Raw genomic sequence first — 18957 nt, 5'->3', positions numbered from 1 at the left:
ATATTCCATGAGAAATATATAACTTAAGGTGATTATAGAATGAAGCCAGAAATCGGCCATTTTGTAAACCACGTGCTTTTCCAATATTTTTTCCAAGAGCACGAGATGAAAGAATCATAACGCGTATGTGGCTGAAATAATGTTAGATCGTTTGCTTAGTTATGCTGAATAATCATAATTTGAGTTTCGGCACTGTACGAAAACTATTACGCCAGATTTGGGCTTCTGGAAATGTATGTAGATAAACGTGTGGTGAATTTAAAATTCACCACGGGCTTCATTCTATAATCACCTTAACTTAACTGGAAAGTCTATAAATTTTTGCTGATCTTGATGCATAACGGATTTTGCGAAGTTCTGTCAAAAAATAAATTTTTGAATATATTCGGGGAAAATGACAATTCCCAATGTTCGGATGCTTTCGAGAGGTTCCTTGTAGCAGACACCGTTTATGGTAGAATTGCTCAAAGCTGAAATTATTTATTAATCAGTAATTTTCATACTCTTAAATTTTCGAATTTACCCACATTAATTTCCTCCTCAATTCTTCCACACTCGAACTCGAACTACGATTCAGAGCCAGATGACCGGTTTTCGTATCTATAGGTAACGTATTTTTAGGTTATAAATCTGATAAATATATCACGTTAATCCTATATCGCAGCTATTCCGCATAGTTTTTTCCGTAGTACGGTTATAGTATTTAGATAATTAATGGCTTCCTACCTTTTTAGATTTAAACAAATTCACTTCATATATTCAATAAAGGATTCAATAAGATTATTCTAGCGACCACGTTGATTATGCTCTCTACCTCTTATCGATACAGTTTGTTTGTTTTACTATATTCATCAAACCCTCTCCCCGGACCAGAATTGTATTCAGCATCTGTCATCTGCCCGGAGTGCTGCAGTGGTGCCAGAACACCCAAGAACTTTGATAAGAAAAGAAAGGTACTCTTTTATTTTCTTAATATTTTTCCTTCAATTCACGAATGATTTTTGTTGTGGAATTCAACAGTGCATGCAATTTTAGAATAGGTGGAGACTTGGTTCCCTTCTCATGATATCTACTCGTTTGTTTGGAACAAACCCTTTAAAAAATTTGTCAAATCTACAAAAAAAATTATACACCTGAGAACAAATTTACACATATAATTTTTTTCATCATTTTTTGGTATTGGATAGACCCTTCTCATCTTTTATGGAATCATCATTTCGTTCAAGTAGTACCTTTTATTCAATTTTAGAGTAGTCCTATTTTTGAAGAAAATGAGTCGAGTTGGTCGCATTTTTTGAGGAGGTCAGGCGTATAATTATATTATTATTTTCACAGGTCACAGGTCATACCTACATGAGAATATTTCAATACAGAGGTAAGTAGAGAACTAACAAATTTTCAAAATAACATAGCTTGAGATTTTTATAAACTACATATAGTTAAATTGTTTCATTCAAAAACGAAGAAATGGAGCTTTCAAATAAGATTTATTGTAACTTTCAAAGCAGTAAAAATTGTCTCAAACTCCGCACACTGTGTCACAAATTTAAGCAACAAGCTCTCACCAAATTGCATAAATTCGATAAACTCATTATAAGGCAATTGATGAGTAATGAACTAATTATATTTGAACCGGCCTATTTTCGAGCTCTACTTCTCACGCTTAAGACTGTAGAGAGCGCAAATGCGTATGTATAATACGCTGACCGATGTCCACTGTGTTGTAGTGGCCATCGGATGATGTATATAGAAGAACGAAGGAGATTGTAAATATTAGCGTATGTTGATCAGTTAAAAATATAGCTTCGAACGGATAACATCCCCATTTGTAGTTCGGTCGATCGGGCGGGTTCAATAAATTTACTTTTATCAGTGAATGGCGAGTAGATATTGTGTATCCGAATTTCGTGAAAATTCCGTGTGCTGTGCGTAGTTGGATAATAGCTCAGTGTCCTCAACTAGACTTTACCAGTGTAGTGTGCTTAAGCATAACTTGCTTTAACAAATAGCCAAGCAGTGATTAATAGCGGGATAGAAGTACCCTACAAGTCGAGTTACTCAGTCTGAAATCTGAAGTTAAGACCTCGCCGCGGCGGTGTCGTGGTACCTGTTGATTGCTGTTTTATAACCGTATCGGACATCTTTCTGGGCCGTCTTCCAAATATACGGAAGAAAATCCTTCGAAAAGGAACGGGTAAGCCCCAACAGCAATCTTATCCCAAACATCTGTTTACTTTTATGATATCGTGTCAGAGATTAACATCAATCAATCAAGATTTGAATACTATTATACGTGAAATTTAGTATTCTAGCCTTTCACTTCCCAACAAAATTATACCGAAACTCTTCAATTCATTCCAAAGCCAAACTTTCAATAGAAGGTAGTTTTAAATCTTTATTAAAAAAAACTATCGGCCCGACTGTGCAATATTATTCAAAATCAACAAATGAGTATTTTGTTTACTGCTTAAGTTAGTCTTGGTTAAAATGTGTTTCGAAATTCAGCGGAATTTCGTTTCATTTCGTTGAATTGTAGTTTTTACAGGCGATTTTTTTTTGCAAATATCAGAAACGAAACAAAATCAAAAAATCAGATTTCGCTATGCTCAAATTCTGTGAAATTCGGCAGAAATTTGTTTCGCATCATCTGAAACGAAATTTTTCGAAATATGTACCGCATATCCTTAGTTTGGACCGCTTTGAGCATGCACCATATCAAAAATACCTATAGATGTTAGTTTATGCGTGTAGGCCTGAACTGCCCATGATTTCATAGTTGACGTATCAACCATTTCAAATTTCACCTAATTATATTTATTACGCAATTACCAGGATAATACAACCGCTGTAACATCGATACGTTGCTTGTTCCAAGCCTTATTAAAGTAGTTACGGGTAGAAATGTTTTAAATTTGCAATGTTTATCTCTAAATTATTCGAAAAAGTGCAATGGTTGTTACGTCAGCTATGGAATCATGGGCAGTGGAAGTCTCATCTCCAGGGAGTTCTTGGAAGCCCTAGAACATGTGATAATAACATATCCAATTTGGGTCTTTGGATTGCTATGATTATGTTTCGTATTCAAAATTGTCCAGAAATCAATGAATTAAGTGCAAATTTTTCCATCATATTGTTTTTACACCCTCCCCCTAGACCTGTGCGCCGGTCATATCATCGGCGGCGGCGGCGTGGTGGTCACTTTTACCCCGGCGGCGGCGGCGTCACGGCGGCGCGCCGTTGACTTTTATCGGCGGCGGCGGCGGCGGCGTGAACCGGCGTGGATGAAAAAATCAATGGCAGGAAAAATCAATTTTAACGCGGATTTTTGTATTCACGCGGTTTTGATTTACGGGGTAGGAATATCCCGTATAAAAATCGATATCAGTGGATTAAAATTTTATTATTCTACAATTTCGATATTTGATTATCAAACAGCACATTCAAAGTCAATTTCCGGCGACATTAATCAATACCTAACTTCAAAATGTTATTCAAATTAACACTATTTTGTTATTTTCTGATTTCGATGAATCAAATTTTAACAATAAATCCTGCTTCATTTCACCCCTGAACAATGTTGAGAACTAGATATCGGTGTCATAGAACTAATTTGTTAATATTTTTTTTTAAAGTTATTTCCTATTCAGAATTTTGATACACTTCAGTCGTTTTACTTCTCTTCTCCTTCTTTTTATTTGCATTTCATCCCCCACTGCGACATTGCCGTCTTGCAGCTTAGTGTGCTCTAAGCACTTCCACTAATTATTGCGAGGTTCCTATGCCAATTACGATTTTTGCATTCGTATATCGTAAGGCTAACACAATGATATTTTATGCCCAGGGTAGTCGAGTCATTTTCCAAACGGAACTTTGCTTAGACTAGCATCGGGAATCAAACCCAGTCACCCTCAGTATGGTCTTACTTTGTAGCCGCGCATCTTACCGCTAGGTAAAGGAGGGCCCCCGTTTTACTTCTCAATATATCTAAATTTCAGAAAAATTCGAATTACTATTCTTTGAGTTACATGCACAATTGGGCAATGCTTGAGTGCATGCATATTTATTGTTTTTAAAGAATTTGCAGTGCTACTTCGTTCACCTGCTGTGACCTCTGGATTCTGGAAGGACATACACGATGGAATGCACTAATGACAGCCACAATGGACAGTTTATTCCGCACTTCGTGGTCTTAAATGCAAAAAAAAAACTCAATAGATGATCAACATAACTGAAAATGAATACTAGCTGAGTCAGACTGGGGCACGATGAGAAACTATATTGAATATTTTTTCAGAAATTTGGTTAAATATGCCAAAAAAAATCGTAATGGAGTTCCTGTAGGAATTTCTGGACGAAACTAGGATTCTTTTGGAAATTCCTACAGGCATTCTTAGAAAATTTGATTAGGAATTCCTTAATAAATGCAGAAATACATTTAGATATTCTTTCTCAAATCCATGCAGGTTCTCTTTGGAAAAATCTCTTAGTAAAACCACAGTATTCCTGCAGGAAATAATTCTAAAATTTATTAAAGAAGTTCCCGATGCAATTCCTAAGAGAATTTTCTAAGGAACTTTCCGAGGAAATCCCTGAAGTAATGTCGGAAAGAGTTTATTAAAGCATTTCCGGCCAATTTTTTGAAGGAATTTCCGGAACAACTGGGAACTGAAGGAATTCCCGAAGAAAAATCAGTAGGAACCTTTTAAGAAAACTTCGGGAAACCCCCCAGACATTTCAAAGGAATTCCTAACAGAATTACCGAATGCATACCAAAATCCATTTTAGAAGGCATTTTCAAATAAATTTCCGATAAAATTCCCTAAGGATTTCTGAAGAGATCCCAAAAAAAAACCAAAAGAAATGGAGAATGTTGTGAAGGAATTCCTGAGGTAAATGTTCAAGAATTTCTTCCTAAAGTTACCTATACCTATACTAGGGTTGGTTCAAAAAATTGGTTTTGCTCCACAGCGCTCATCTGATTCTTTACCATGTTCTGAGTGTCTTCTGAAAATTTGAGCTCTTTTGGATTAAAACTGATTTAGCACAAGCCGTTTCAAGTTTGCATGTAAATTAGTATGGGGAAGTTGTACACTCTGTACACTCTGTGATGTCCGGACCGGAGCAAAACCGAATATATTTTCCTGTTTCAAGTTGCTCTTTCGTTACAATGAAAAGTGAGAAATGAGGACGCCTCACTTCTCACTCTTTTTTTCTCACTTCTCACTGTGAGAAGTGAGAAGCGAGTAGTGAGATGTCTCACTTCTCACTTTGCACTATTCATTTTTCACAGTGAGAAGTGGGAAATAAGTAGTGATAAGTGAGACTTTTCATTTTTCACACCTCATTTCTCACTTTTCAAATAACATATTCGGCCATATGTCCTATTCGGCCAAATGTACTATTCGGCCAAATATCCTATTAGGCCGGATGACGCATTCGGCCAAATTACTTCAGGCCAGATGAGTTTCGGCCGAATGGGCTTCGGCCGAAAGACTCTTCCCCGCCTATGTCTGCATTTTTGTACACTTGGTAAAACTCTTGACTTATTCATTCGTCTGTGCCATTCACCATTTCCCCCCACGACGCCAAGTATTGAGCGCAGTATTTTCCAGTCAAACACTCCGAGAATTCAATAGTCTGCATATCCTAACGATGTGTACAGATCTAGTCTTCTCAGTGTCTGTAGGTAGCTGTCTAAAGTTACCAAAGAATTTACAGGAGGAATTTTCAAAGGATTACCTGAAGAAATTCTCTAGAAATTGCTCAAGATAGTTTTGAAAGAATTCCTATGGGTATTTCAGCAAAGAATGTCAATGAACTTAATCAATTAATTTTTGAAGAAATTTCTAAGCAAATTTCAAAAGCCTAAAGAAATTTCCGTAGTGATGCATTGCTTAAGGAGTTTTTAGAAAATATGTGAAGGAATTCTGAAACAATTTCAGAAGGAACTCCTCCTAAATCATTTTCCGCAGATATTTCAGAAGAAATTGGCGAAGGATTTTCAGAAAGAATATCCGAGTTTCTGAACGAAGTCTTGACGGTATGTCCAAAGGAATTTTCGGAGAATTTTTTTTAGGATCTTGTTCAGGATTTCTTAAGGAAATTTCATCCCATAACTTTGCAAGAAATTCCAAAATAGTTCTTAGAAGAACTTCTAAGTAAATTCCGTACGAGGAATATCCGAAAGAATCCGAAGAACTTTCTGAAATTCGTTTCCGAAGGAGTTTTTGCTAGAACTCTTTAAGGCAATTTCCGAGGAAATTCCTGGACGAATCTTCAAAGGAATTTCTAGAGAAAATTGCGAATCAATTACTGGGAAAAAATCCGAAGGAATTCCTGGAGAAATCTAGGAATAACTTCAGAAATATTAGTGGGCATTTCCTCTGAAATTCTGTTAGGAAATTCCTCCGGTCATTCCTTAAAAAAAATCATTTAGGAATTCTTCTGGGAAGTTTTTTAGAAATACCATCAAAAACACTCTAAGTGTTCTAACGGGAAATATTTTCGAAAACCCATTCAGGCTCTCTTTTAAAAATGCCTTTGAAATTCGTTTGGAAATTTCTGCACGAACCCCTCCAAGAATTTCTTCAAAAACTCCAAAAAATCATTTGATAACTCCTCAAGATTTTTTCCTAAATCTAAAAAAAGTAAATTGAATAGTAAAGTCTTTTAACTTAAAAAAAAACGTCAAGAATTTCTTCGGATATTTCACCAGGGATTGAAAGCTTCTTCGAAATCCTTCATGCAATATCAGAAAAAAATAATTTGAGGAATTTATGGACTAATTGCATAAGAAATTTCATATGGGGGAATTTACGAGGGAATTCTCAAAGAAATTTTTTAATGCAATGATCAAGAAAATTAAAGATTTGCTAAACAATTAACGAAGAAAACCTCAATTAAATTTCTTGAGGAATTCTTTAAGAAATTTCTAGAGGAATTGCTAAAGAAACGTCCGAAGGAATTCCTTACGGAGTCTCCGAAGGAGTTCCTAACGAAATTTTCGAAGGAATTCCTGAAACAATTTATTCGTATGCATTCCATAAGGAATTTCCGAAAGAAATTTGTAAAGGATTTTCTGAAGAAATCCGTAATGGAAATTCCGAAGGAATTTTCGGAAAAAATTCGTAAGAAATTTCCGGGAGAATTCCTGAAGTAATTTTCAAAGTTTTTTTCAAGAAAACTTTTCGGAGGAATAACAGGAGGAATTTACAAGAAAATATACCAAGTGGTTTTACCAATCACATTCAAAAATTAATTTCAAAATAAAAATTAGTTAACTGGATTAGTAAACTGGAGAATCATACACAGTATAGATAGTCCCAATAGCACAAATAAAAAAAAAAAGAAAACTGATTAAATGAGTGGCCCGATTGATTTTAAACAATTAAAAAAATAATATTGTCAATTAATGTGCTACTTAACTTTAAATTCCTGAACTGTAATGATTTGCCTACATCAGTGCCAGGTGCTATAAGAATGGGGGCGCCTTGGGCATGTATTCAAGCCTTCACAAAAACTTATGTACCACAACAAACATAATTGACGAGTCACCTACAGGTTTAGGTGCCCGACTAAATGACTTAGACGAGTGCCTTAGAGTCACCATCACTTAAGGTAGATTAGAAATTGGATTCTGACGAGTTCCACCTTAAGTAAGTAAGTAGTAAGTACTAACATGAACTATCCATCTAACCTATTAATTTCCCACATTGTATTGCTTTACAGGTACGTATTTCGTCTTCAACTGTAAGGCCTTCTTCAGTGTCTCGTATTTTACTCGACTCAAGTCAATTGATTTTTTTTATTGCGATTGGTCATCGGCGTGGCAAAATTAAGATCGGCGGCGCGCCGACCCAAAATCGTCGGCGGCGGCGGCGTGAGTAAAAGCACCGGCGGCGGCGGCGCGGCGCGGCGGCGCACAGGTCTACCTCCCCCCATTAAGTGTCGTGAAAAAAGGGTTGAGTGTATTGCAAAAATAAACGAATTTTCTAGACAGGCGCACAGATCGAGGACATCATAATTGCCCAACAATGAGATAACTTTGAAATTAAGCATTTTAGCGCATTTAAAGTGGAGTTCAGAATTTGAGACAATTTTTAATATGCTTGTTCGGCATTGGAATTTTCTTAGAATTCACTTATTTTCAATTCGGGTTGGCGCGGAGATCGACCGTTGGTAAGTTCAGCGTCCACCGGCTGACGAAAGAGAACGACCTGCGACTAAATGATTTTGTCGCCTCCAAGAATATGACCACTCGGTACAGCCTTCCGAATCGGTACATAAATTCATTTCAAAAATCTTCTTTCGTTGGATTGCGAAATTTTTGCCTTTCCACTTCTATCGAACTTTTTTTTCCCACGGGGCGGCAGCTTTTACTCGCTGCACAGTAGCGCAATCAATCCACTTACTTTTGTTCTCCAATTAAACTTCCCAGTAGGCATTCAATTTCGAATCAAACTGGTAAGGCGTGTTATCTGGCTGCGGACAGCAATTTCGCCATTCATTGTTTCTGGTTACTGGAACGGACCGAGGCTCAGCTAAACCCGATTGACCATTGTGTTGCCCCATCCCGAATGCAAACATTCAGTCCACACAGGCTGGGACAATGAAGGATTTCCCGCTTCATGTCTCTGAATCTATTGTGTGGCCCATTTCTTAAACATTTCTCCGATGCACTGGTGGCATCAATCTACGAGGATTTGATTAATCGACAATGAATAGTTTACCCACTTCTCCGTTCTGGAGTGATTTCCAAAGGAACAGGGAATTTATCCCTGTCAGGATCCGATGAGAATGAAGCGTATGTTTATTGTTTTCCGATGATTGCTTTTGCATTCGGATTCTAATGATGAGAAGCAATGTCCGGAAGGGAAATGATCGATCATCCCGTCCCAGGGGCCGTTTGCATCACAGACGAACGATTGGACATGCAGCTCAATTTTATTGATTTAAGGCAATGATGAGTGCAGTTCCAGCAACACTCCGGAGAGCACTTCAAATTAATACCAATATGGTGTCCAACGATGAAGGTACAGAGGAGGCTTCTCCTGGCAAGCAATCTTCTGACAAGTCATTTGAGAAGTTTAGCATGTGATGAACGTTCATTTATTGTATGGAGGAGGATTTCGTGCGGGGATATATTTCAGACGGCACTTCATCATGATTATGTGCTTTCATTGACAGCGTGCAGAATAGCAGGATTTGTGTTTAGGGAGTTACGTAATTGAAGAGTTTTGGCTGGTCGAAGGGTGCAATCTGATACGTCGATTACTTGGAAACGATTTTCATAGTCCCCTCAGTTTACATTATAGTCTTGTATTGTATTATGCTATTTTGATATCACCTTTATCTGTACATTCATTTACTTTGAGCTAAAATTTTAGGAATCTGATTTGTGTTGCCAAACTATGGAATCTATCTAAACTATCGATGCGGAATTTTTAATAGCTAAATTATTGATAGAGTCCTATTTTCAAATATGATATTGCATTGCTGTTCTAAGATAATTAATTTCCGAATCATAGCATTCTTTCAGCAGTTCTAGTTTTATTTGAACGATGCTATAAAGCTAAAATAGTACAATCTCATTAATTAGGATTATTATTATTTACTCAGACTAAGGCCGAAGTGGCCTGTGCAGTATATAAGAGTCTTCTCCATTCGGCTCGGTCCATGGCTACACGTCGCCAACCACGAAGGCTACGGAGGGTCCGCAAGTCATCTTCCTCCTGATCGATCCACCTTGCCCGCTGCGCACCTCGCCTTCTTGTGCCCGTCGGATCGTTGTCGAGAACCATTTTCACCGGGTTACTGTCCGACATTCTGGCTACGTGCCCGGCCCACCGCAGTCGTCCGATTTTCGCGGTGTGAACGATGGATGGTTCTCCCAACAGCTGATGCAACTCGTGGTTCATTCGCCTCCTCCACGTACCGTCCGCCATCTGCACCCCACCATAGATGGTTCGCAGCCTTTCCTTTCGAAAACTCCAAGTGCGCGTTGGTCCTCCACGAGCATCGTCCAGGTCTCGTGTCCGTAGAGAACTACCGGTCTAATGAGCGTTTTGTAGATTGTCAGTTTGATACGGCGGCGAACTCTATTCGATCCGAGCGTCTTGCGGAGTCCAAAGTACGTACGTATTAATTAGGAACACAGCGTTATAGCAGCAATCTTACATTATCGGTGAAATTCCTGAATACCTGCCACTTCTGATCGACTAACAAGATTGTTACTGCCAATTATCCTAATTTGGGATTGAGTTCATGTCATCAGGTCTGATATTTCATATTTGCTAAAAAGGCTACTTACAATATAATAGCTATCTGATCACGATCTTATAGTGTCGGTTTACGGTAAATTTGCCGTTGAATCAAACCTATATTGTAATTCGTTATATGAGATTCAAAACATTTAAGGAAAGAATTAAACAATTTACCTAACACATCATCTAAATCAGTTTACTGATAAATTTAATTCTGCCAAATCTAATTCACATCCACTATTGTTTAACAGTGATACATTTGTGCAAATCATCATTACTCCTTGACGTTTCTCTTCTTGTCCGTTGGTATTGCCAACCGTTTGATGCTTATCGTGACATGCTTGACGTTCTAAATATCGAGTGACCAGCGCTACAATCTACTAAAGGTAGGTATAGCATTGGGTGTTACATTCTTGCCAACAATTTCCAAAAAGAGTGTTTTAAGACTGAAGTTCCCCCCAGTAAGCTTTACTTTTCAATCTTGTACTTGTTAAAGTTTTTGACAATAAGCCAGTTCTCGAGCCACAAATACAACTCCCGTCTGCCCATCACTGAGTAGCCAACTTCCTGCAAGGCTCTAAATTCACGTTATCTGGATCCGGGCCATCGAATTTTTTGGATAGCGCGTGCGCGCGTCATTTTTATCCAGGATCTCGCAAAGAGCGGACCAGGCTGACAACCGCTATCGCAGCACTGGTGACACAGCAGAGCATTTTTAGCTATGGTGGTGGTAGCGGTCGTGGCTGCAGAAGCGCATCATTGTCGTCCGTGTACCAATCAGCACTGTCGGTGGATCTGGTTGATCAATCGACGGCGTCCGAAGCTTCGAATCATCGGATGGCAGTCGCGAAAAAAAATTATGTTCAGGAATGTATGATTTTTTTTTTCATTTATTTGAGAAACTACATATGTCCACGCACTTTCAAGAGCAATTGTGGAGTACTGTTTACAGTTTTTGCACTGAAAGTGCCCCAGGGTGATGAGTTTTGTCAAAATTTATGCCAATTTATTCAAAAACAGTTTTTTGTTGTTTTCTCGAAATTGTGTAAAATGGATATATGCAGTTTCTCAAACAAATGATTCAACTATACATCTACCGTCGGAGTTTGTTTACTGGCCAGTAGCACACCGTCAGAGTAGAGCAGTGTTCAACATCAACGGACCATAATGGCAAACGACCCTTTGTAGGACCACATTCCTTGCAGAGATGCCTCGACGAGCGCAGTTTCCCCGATAGGTGGAAGAGACAGAAGCTGGTGCTGGTGCCGAAGCCCGGACCAATCTGCCTACTGGGCACCACGGCGAAGTTGCGGATCATCCTCAACCGTAGGTACGAACGGCCTGTCAAGCAATCAGTTTGGGTTTCGTAAGGGTAGGTCCACGGCGGATGCTATCAACTCGGTTGTGAAAACTGCGGACATAGCGATACAACACAAGTGGAGAAGAACTCGATTCTGTGCGATTGTGACGCTCGACCTCAAGAATGCATTCAACAGCGCAAGCTGGGATGCCATCGCGCTCTCGTTACTCCGGTTGGGCATTCCGGTGGGCCTGTACAACATTTTGGAAAGGAAATTTCCAGAATCGCGTACTCTTATACGAGTCCGATGAAGGGGAGGGTAGTGCTTCTATCACCGCAGGAGTCCCTCAGAGATCTATCCTGGGCCCGGTGCTATGGAAAACTATGTACGACAGTGTTTTAAGACTGAAGTTCCCCCCAGATGTTAAGATCGTTGACTTCGCTGACGACATAACGCTGGAGGTTTACGGAGAGTCGATTGTTGAGGTGGAACTCGCGATCGCTATAGCTATAGCTATAGCTCAAGGCAGCTGGGACTAGCTCATCATAAAACGGAGTTGGTTATTGTTAAAACCGTAAGTCTGTACAGGAGGCAGTGGTTTGCGTGGGCGACTGTGAGATCATTTCCAAGCAGGAGATGAAGCTCCTCGGGGTGTTGATCGACGATAGACTGAACTTCGGCAGTCACGTAGATTACGCCTGTAGGAGAGCTTCGACAGCCATTGCGGCATTATCCAGGATGATGTCCAATAGCTCGGGGGTGCGCTTCAGCAGACCCAGGTTATTAGCTGGGGTTGCCGTATATATCCTTAGATACGGTGGCCCAACTTAGGCCTCGTAACCTGCAGAAGCTGGAGGGTGTACACAGGCTAGCGTGCCTCAGTGTGATAAGTGCCTACCGCACGGTATCACGGGATGCAGCTTGTGAAATCGCATGTATGTTACCCATTGGGCTAGTCATACGGGAATATGGGGAGAGTTTCGAAATACGCGGAACCAGAGGAGCCCGTAAAGCCATTAGAGTCACCTCGACTATTAAGTGGACTGGGATAACTCTTCTAAGGGTAGGTGGACCATTCGACTGATACCTAGCGTATTAGGATGGGTTAATAGGAGGCATGAGGAAGTTCACTTCCATCTGACACTGTTCCTGTCAGGCCATGGCTGCTTTGGGTGGTACCTACACAGGTTTGGGCATACGGATGTGTCAAGAGGTTGAAAAGTGGAATGCGGTCTCGGCCGCTACCACTCAGATTGCCAGCATCTTGCAGCGCAACTGGCGCGCCGAGCAGCAGTCGGATAGCGCCGACTAGTAGGTAGCTAGTCAGGATGGCGAAGAACTAGCGGGTTGCTATTCACGAGGTAGAGGAACTAGTGGGCAGCTAGTGTTGAGATTTGAAGCTAGTGGGTAGCTTGTATGTGGGCGTGTGTAGTCGCACGGACCACTCCCAGAAGTAATGCCTCACGAGTGTTCCGGGGAGACTCAGGGTCTGTGAAAAGGGTGGTTTTAGCGGGTCGGCGGCAGCTAACTCAGTTCGCCGGTAGTCCACGGGTATCTGGATCCAGATTCCCGCCCTACTGAAAAAAGGACCACCTTCCTTAGAGACATCATCCAGCCGACTACTTTCCCCGGCACGCGATTGACACACCTCAAACGGCTTCATGCCAACAGAAATAAGCGGCCCTGTTTTAGGACCACCAAATATTTTGCTAGAAGATTTTCTGATATATTATTTTATGTTGTTTAAGCTCACAGTAGAGTTCACTAAATTTGTTCAAAACCATGCATTCAAAACTGTTTCACGCATGGCTTTGCACATATTTTATGAACTTCACTCGTCAGTTTAACTCTGAATCTTGCAATGAAATTAAACTTTTCACCGACATCAGCCAAACCAATGACCCAAGTAGCACATCTGATCGTAAAAGAGTTGATGCAACTTTTTAACGACTACTTTCATTTCCCAATTTTAGTCCTCAGTTGTTATATACAATTCAATTACGACTGAAAAAGCGCGAGATGGATGCTATTATGGAGATGGAGCTATTATAAAACATATCTATCGTTCAAACGTTATAGTTAGCTCAACCTGCTCACAACCAATAATTGACTTTTACTTGAAACATAGAAATATTATAAAAGTTGAAGCTAGGTTGCATAGAAATAACAGAAACACAAAAACAGTTTGTTTTGGTGCACTGTCATTTTCGCAGTGGAAAGTAGCTTTAAAATATGTTTAAACAAACTTGACGCTAACTATTGTGGAATGGAGGAATTTATGGAAAACATTCGACTCATGATAAAAATCAACTATGATATAATATCATAATTAGGCCCCAAGAGTATATGTGCGACTCAAAGTATATGGTAAATATATTCATTTTGCTTCCATATTTGCTTCCCTGACGAAATTCGTTCAATCTATGATAAACTAGTGATTGTGATTGTGATAAGTGATTGTGGGGTTTGAGTAAGTTACCATCAGCGTGTGATTACATATTACCACCTCAGCGTGTCAATCGGTAAGCAGCAAGCCATGACTCGGCCTCTTCTCGTCAGATCTCCGTGGCGTGCACACGCACCGACGGAGAGCTGTCGTCATCGCATTTCGCTCCAGCCATTTGGAGCCACACTTTTTGGCGATCCTGCCAGGTTGTTTTTCGTATCCTGACGCTGATTTTAAAAGTTGAGTTGAATTCAAGTGTTTAATGTTCGAAAAATACAGTATGGCTTGAAAGGAATCATAACCAAAGTGGTTTGTATTGCAACAAAGCGCGTCGGGACGACCGCTGGAAATGAATTGTGGTTTGGAAAACCACTTTTGTTGCTTTTTTTTAGAGAAGAAGGGGAATGTGGGGTTTGAGTAAGTTACCATCAGCGTTTGATTACATATTACCACCTCAGTGTGTCAATTGGTAAGCAGCAAGCCATGAAGCCAGTGTTATCCCTAGCAGCACAAGATGGTCCGATTTGGTTGCTGCAACTCAAATGTAACCGAATTCAGTCGCATACAGGTTACAGCAACTTCTATACCACATGTGTGCTGCTTGGGATATACCAATCGACTCGGCTCGATGAACTGAGTTAATGTCTGTCTGTCCGTGTGTATGTGTGTGTGTGCACATGTGCCATAAAAAACATTATCCATTTTTTTTACACAGTAATTCTAAACCGATTCTCTCACAACAAGTTACATCCGACAGAGAATAAATCCTTGCCAGCAAAAGATGTTCCGGACAGCGACGACAGCGACAATCTTTATCTAGTAACTAAAATATCTTTTATTAAAATAGTTATGAAACATAGTAATTAAGTTATAGCATGCCATAAAATGCCTTGAAGTATCAACCCATGCAAGCTCTTTTAATCGATTTAGTACACGACTTTAGTACAACAGTTGAAACGCAAGCTTTGATTGCATGCAAGTTACGACGCATAACACCATAACGTTTCTTCAGCTTTTAGGTATAATAAAAAAGCTCGCATATAACGCACACGCTAATAATCCTTCTTTACTTGATGATTTCTAAATTAATATTGATTTCCCGAAAGATGGCGGATTTACTGGAGAAGTTTTGGAAGAATTTCTTGTAGGCATTTCCAAATGTATTTCAGGAAACGTTTCCCGAAGAACAACCTGAATAGATTTGGCACAAGAATTTTTAAACAAAATTCAAAGGAATTATTGAAGGAATTTCCTAAGAATATATTGAAAGAATCCTCAGAAGAATTTCCAAACAAATTGCTAATGAAATTTTCATACATTTTTCGATTTCTGCGAGAACTCTTTCTGGAACATCTGAAGGAAATCCTTCGAGAATTCTACCAGAAATTTCTCCGGGAAGTCCTTCGAAAATACGGACAGCAGTAAAATCTGTTTTGAATCTGGAATTCAGACTTGCCAAAAACCCAAAACATCGGGATTTCAGTTGATCCATCATCATACTTCTTTGGATATTCTAGAGAATTCCTCAGGAATTAACTTCGAGAGTTGCTTCGAAAATTTCTTCAGTAATCATTCAGGTGATATTTCTTTAATTTATTCAAAAGTTCGTTCGGGATATCCTCCTCCAGGAATTAATTCGATTAGCCACCCAGAAATTCTTTCAGGTATACCTTCGAAAATTCTTTGAGGTATTCCATCGTGAATTTCTTCTCTCTCCTTAAGGAATTTCTTCAAAATCATCATCATCTCATCTTATTGGCATTACATCCCCATACTGAGACAGAGCCGCCTCGCGGCGTAGTTTTCATTAAGCACTTCCATAGTTATTAACTGCGAGGTTTCTAAGCCAGGTTACCATTTTTGCATTCATATATCATGAGGCTAGCATGATGATACTTTTATGCCCAGGGAAGTCGAGACAATTTCCAATCCGAAAATTACCTAGACCGGCACCGGGATTCGAACCCAGCCACCCTCAGCATGGTCTTGCTTTGTAGCCGCGCGTCTTACCGCACGGCTAAGGAAGGCCCCTTGAATTTCATCAAAAATCTTCCGCGAATAAATCTGGAAATATCTTAAAAAATTCCTTTAAAATATTGTCTAACAATCATTTTAGAAACCTCTCCGGAATTTTCTTTTGGAATTCCTTTAGCAATACTTTTAGAAATTCTTCCAGGTACTCCTTCGGAAATTCCGTACCATCGGCTCCCGTTATTCCGCAGGAATGTCTTTCGGGAGTTTCCTAACGAATTTCTAAAGGAATTTCCAAAATTCTTGAATTTCTCTGTGAAATCCTCCTTCCTTTTTTTGGAATTTTCTCCAGGGATTCTTTCGGAAAATTCTCAGGAAATTACTTTGGAGAGAGATCCAGAATAATTTTTTAAAAATATATCAAGATATTACTTAAAAATTCTTTTAGAAAAACCTTAAAAAATCCTCAAGGAATATTTGCATCTTGAGAATTTGTTCCGAAATTCCTTCGGAAATTCCTGAACGAATTATTTTAAGAAATTCTTCGGAAATTCTTTTAGAAATTCCATCGGGAATTGATTTGAAAATTTGGTCGCAATTTCTACAAAAGATTCTTCGGAAATACCTACGAAGATTGCTTCAGGGAAGCCTTTTCGAAATTCCCTTAGGAGAATTCTTTGGAAATTGGAAATTGGTTTAGGAATTTCTTCGAACTACTTTTTTATAAATTGCTTCAGTATGTATTTAAGGAACTTCTTAAATAAATTCTTCCATTATTACTATTATCCAGTATTTTGCGCTCGGTAATGGCGGACAAGTGAGTGCCTTTTTGACATTCAAGAGGTAGAAAATATTTACATATTTTAATCAATGTAGGCTTAGATTCAAAGAAAAACAATGGCACTCATCAGCTCTGCCTTGAACCAACAATTTTGTTTATCAAAAGTCTAAACATATCCGTCGTCGTAATTTTCTATAATTGCAATTCTTTTACAATTTAAATTTATTAATAAAGGTTTTTTTTTAATTTACAGCGGAAGAATTCTGAAGTCTCAAGCTAACTATTTCTAAAAACTTTGTACGGATGTTTGAGCTTGAAATGTCTGTGTGTGCGCATTGCAAAGAAAACTTAATTTGGTATTCGGACATTTTATTATTTCAGCCAAGAAGAAGTTTATGTTACCTCCTTTTTCATTCAAAAGAAATAAGAGTATCAAGATTTCGACACCCTTGTTGTTCTATTGAATCCAGTTTTGCATACTCCATAATATCTTTCGCATAATTTTTCTTTCTCTCCTCAACATGTTCATTTCGTTATTTTTTGTATGTACGGTATCTTAAAATAAAATATTAATGCATGTAATCAAAGCACAGTTAATTTGTAGAATGCAAACGCAAGCGAACCTACATATGGACTAAAACAATCTTCTCTACTATGAGCAAACTAAGAGAACTTGACGTACAATCTTTTTAAATAGACGGATTTTAAATAGACGTAATGGAGAATGCTTTTTTACTGATCGCCGCAACTGAATTGTTTTTAGAGCAAGTATATGTCTTTCAAGTCCTCACAAATACGTTGCACAAAACCAACCGCGACATACTTTTTTTAAGTAAAATCAAATTACTGTCTAACTCGTTCAGGTATTCTGGTGTCCAGATAAACTATAAAAGTCCTATAATAATACATATCTCTATCATTCATTTGTTCTATCATAAATTCCATTCACTATGAAACGAAAACTTTATTTATTCTAAAAAATAAGTAGGTAATTTCGATCTCATATCTTTAGCAGCTGCTTGAATTGAACAGATTTCGAACATCACATAAGCGGATGCATTTTATTGAAGACTTTAAAATATTTTTTAATAATCAACCGTTTTTCGCCCATCCGGTCAATGAAAGATCCTTATTAGCTTTTTTGTGTTCCTGTATTATTCAATATATTCAGTAAGAAATCTAAAAACCACTATGTAAAGCATTAATACTGGTAATGAATCAAATTAAATATTAGAAAACTTTTGCAAACCTTGTATGCAGTAAAATGGTTGTCATGTTGACATAAGTTTGTTGACTACGAAAAAAAACACTGGATCGAGGCATACTTGATGAGTTCCAATGTTTTCTACCTCTTGAATGTCAAAGTGAGAGCAACTCACGCCGCCATTATCGAGCGCAAAATACTGGATTATTATTGGAGTGCTTACGAAATTTCTTCAGAACTTCATCCAGGAATTATTTCGATTTTTTAAATTTCTTCGACAGACATTCCACCGGAAATTTAATTAGAAATTCCTTGAGACCTTAGGAAATTCCTTAAGGAATTTTTTCGGGAGTCACTTTTGAATTTTTCTAAGGATCATTCGAAAATTACTTTAAGAGTTCTTTCGTAAATTTCACTTGGACATGCCTTTGAAATTTCCTTAAAATAATCTTCCGAAAATTCCTTTAGTATTTCCTATTTCACACTTTAATAAATTATCGGAAAAATTCTCCCAAAAAAAAACTTTTCGGAATAGTTCATGCAGGAATTTCGGCAGATATTTCATGTGGTTTCATTAAAAGAATTTGCGAAGCATATCCTGGCGGCAGTATCTAAGGTATTTCTGAAGAAATTTTTAAAGGAATTTAAAAGGAATTCCTAAAGGAATTTCCAAATAAATTTCTGAAAAATCTCTGAAGAAATTTCGAAAAGAATTCGTAAAGGAATTTCCGAAGAAATTTTAGATTTTGTTTAGAATTGCTTTTTTGAATTTTTAAAAGTATTTCTTGGGGAATCTCCAAAAGAATTGCTGGATTTATCTCCGAAGAAAATTCCAGAGGATTTTATGGTAAAATCCTTAGACTAAATTTCGAAAAAATACTTGGTGGAATGTCATAAGATATTCTAGAGAAAATTCAATATCGGAAACACTTCCGTAGCAATTCGTTTTTAAACCTTCCAATGAAATTCCCGAAAATTTGTCCTAATTTTGG

This window comes from Armigeres subalbatus, chromosome 3, assembly GCF_024139115.2.
Source record: "Armigeres subalbatus isolate Guangzhou_Male chromosome 3, GZ_Asu_2, whole genome shotgun sequence".
In the NCBI taxonomy this organism is placed as follows: Eukaryota; Metazoa; Arthropoda; class Insecta; order Diptera; family Culicidae; genus Armigeres; species Armigeres subalbatus.
The sequence above is the reverse complement of the archived record's forward strand: the minus strand, read 5'-3'. Positions refer to the sequence as shown.